Source organism: Myotis yumanensis, unplaced genomic scaffold (assembly GCF_028538775.1).
Source record: "Myotis yumanensis isolate MYYU_CA2020_CCGP unplaced genomic scaffold, mMyoYum1.0.hap1 SCAF_21, whole genome shotgun sequence".
NCBI lineage: Eukaryota > Metazoa > Chordata > Mammalia > Chiroptera > Vespertilionidae > Myotis > Myotis yumanensis.
The window spans coordinates 11,533,883-11,537,224 of NW_027223772.1; positions in this window are offsets into that span (position 1 = coordinate 11,533,883).

Here is a 3,342-nt window from a genome sequence, read left to right on the forward strand (position 1 = left end):
CTGTGATAAAAGGAAGGATATCAGTGGGATAGATGCATTGTCTAAGTCAGTGGTTCTCAACCTTCCTAATGCCGCGACCCTTTAATACAGTTCCTCATGTTGTGGTGACCCCCCAATTTCATTGTTATAAATTGAACATAATTAAAGCATAGTGATTAATCACAAAACAATATGTAATTATATATGTGTTTTCTGATGGTCTTAGGTGACCCCTGTGAAAGGGTCATTTGACCCCCAAAGGGGTCGCGACCCACAGGTTGAGAACCGCTGGTCTAAGTGCTTCCCAGAGGCAGAATGGAGCCTGTGGGCTTCGGATCCAGGGACAGGCCTTGATTCGAAACAAGAATGAGCTTTTGATGACCAAGCCTAATAGAAGTTAGCTAGCCCTTGTCACCGAGAGGGTGCAGGCAGGGCTTTGTGGCTCCATGGTGCTGCAGGGGGGTGTCCAGCAGAATAGTGCAGGTCAGTGTTCAGACCTGAATGTGCGCCACATCACCAGGGCTAGGAAGACAGGTGCTGGGTGTTTGGGGACGAGCAGTGTCTCAGACAGCTTGGGCTGCTGTAACAAAGTACCACACACTGGGGGCCTTAAGCAACAGAAACTTATTTCTCCCAGCTCTGGAGGCTGGAAGTCTGAGGCCAGAGTGTCGGCATGGTTGGGTTGCAGACCACCATCATCTCACTGTGTCCTCACATGGTGGAAGAGGTGAGAGCACTGTTTTATAATGGCACTAATCCCATTCATGAGCGCTCCACCCTCATAACCTAATCTCTTCCCCAAAGCTCCACCTCCATCACATTTGGGTAAGGGCTTCAAAATAAAAATTTTGCAGACACAGACTCTCAGTCTATAATGCTTACGTGTTGGAGACCAGGTGTAAGCTGACATGGTCCTTACACCTGAAGGGGCTAGCAAGGCTGGGACCCTTACCCACACAGTTTTCCCAGACTTGTTTGCATGGCGGTTATCAGTAGAATGAGAGCAACCTTTGTAGAATGAGAACAGCCTTTCATGGCTTATCAAGAAGTCTGTAACTATTTACTGAGATTTTCTGTACGGAGAATTTGTCCTTCTGCTCTGTCCCTTCCTTAGAGATTAAGAGGAACAAAGAATACATTCCTCTTGACAGACCTCCTATTGAGTGTCTTGTGTATAAAAAGCATTGTGTGGTTAATAAACTTGCTGCAGTTCCTCGATTGAGCTGTAGTCCTCCCGATCCCGCTCTCCTGTCTTTCTTTCTTTTCTCAATTCCCACCTCCCTACCTCAGCCTGGCTCAACCTGTCAGGCTGGCCCTAACACTTAGGTCCAGAGAAGGGTCTGAGGATTTGCATGTCTAACAAGTTTATACTTTAAGAACACCTGGTGCAGATAATCCTGATATTTGATAAACCCTGCAGTAACTGTCCCCCAATGACCAAATATCACTCAAGAAATTAATTCTGAAACTGGATTGATTGCTTAATCTCTTTGCATTTCACATTTTCTATGGCAACACCTGCAACTCTGCTCACTGAAAATGAGTATGGCAGTCTGAGCCCTCTGTCCTTCACTGCCATCTAGAGAAACATGAGAAGGTAGCCACAGACAAGACACCACCGCAGACCTTACTCAGCCCTGAGACTTCCATGAGTTGGAAGGACCACACCACGTCCTCCTGCTCTCATTCTGGTTGGCAAGTGTGTGCTTGGAAGGTTTTTGGTCACTTTCACATTGAGAAAGATCATTGGCAGGTGTAACAGTGACCTTCAAAGGTATTTCTGGGTTAGGAGGAGACGTCTGACCACCATGATAAGCCTGTGGGCTAGTACAGATTTTGAACATTCAGGCATGTTGCTGTTGACTGAATTTGGCAGACACTCACTAACCTTTTCAAAGATATCAAATATGATGTAGCTATGACTTAAGAAAATGGGCAATTGCCCCTTTAGCAAACAACAGGGAAGATGGTGCTGAGTCCAGCTCTAGCTTTTCCCCTGTGCTAGTTTCCTATTATTAGTAACAGATTACCAGAAACTCACTGACGTAAACAACACACAATCATCATTCTGAAGGTGTGAGATTGGTTTCAAGGGGCTATCATCAAGTTGTCAGCAGGGCTGGCTCCTGCCAGGGGTCCCAGGGGTCTTGTTCCAGCATCTAGAAGTGTGCAGCAATCTAGAGAAGGGGCTGTGTGTAACTTAATAAAGGGTCCAGAGACGAAATATAATTTTGAAAGGCATTCGGGGTTCAGAGGAGCCCAGCTAAAGAAACTAAGATCTCCTCATCTCAGGACCCCATGCTTTTTATTAACACAAATTGTCCTGAGGCGAGGCAGAGATATACACTTGAAAGGGTCAGGTTTCCTATACACAGTCCATTGTCAGAATGGGGAGAATTAGCCTCTTCAGGCTGTTCAGGTGTTTAACCAGTAGGAGGCAATAACATGTAGATTAAGATGCCCTGAGCTGTCTGGCAGCAAGCAATGATTTTAATGCATCCTTTTCAGGTTTGGGATAATGCCCTCAGCCATTCCCAACAGGCAATAACATATGTGACTCAGCCCTTGTTGAGTCCTCAAGTTTCATCAACCTTTCGATGAAACCTTGCAATTATGACATGCTGGAATTGGCTTCTGGCACAGGGGTGAATCCATTTTCTTGCTGTTTCCAGCTTCTGGAAAGAATCACTCCAACCGTGGCTTTCATCATCACATCTGCTCTCTGACTCTCCTGCCTCCATATTATAAGGACCCTTGGAGTTACATTGGATCCATTCAGGTAATCCAGGAAAATCCCCATCTCAAGAACCTCAACTCAACCACATCTGCAAAATCCCTTTGCCACATAAAGTACCTGGTCACAAGATCTTGAGATTAAGATGTGGACATGTTTGGGGGCAATTATTCTGTATCCCATGCCCTGGAAGAATGCTGACCCAGCCATGTTTCCGAATCACAGAGCAGGTGACCCCAGGCTGTACGCTGAAGACTGAGCAAGGAGCTACATAGAGGGCTCTGTTGGCACAGGGAACCCAGGGAGGACTAGGGGCAGAACTGCAGAGTCAGCATCTGTGCATGGGGTCTTAGTAACCTGCTGGAAGAAAATTCCAGCAGGTCAGAATTAAGCAAGAAGTTCATCAGAAGGCTGGTGGATCTTGGGGCTTCAGCAGGGCTGAAAATCTGCCTATGTTATTACCTGGTGCTGAAACAGCTGTAGGCATTTTACCTAACCTGATCATCTTTTCCTGTTTACCTGCTGCTGGCAGAATAGCTGAAGGAATATCCCCTAACCTGATCATGTTTTCCTGTTTATTGAACTTTACCTGTTTGCATTCCTAAAGGGCCTGTGTGTTTTCCAGCAAA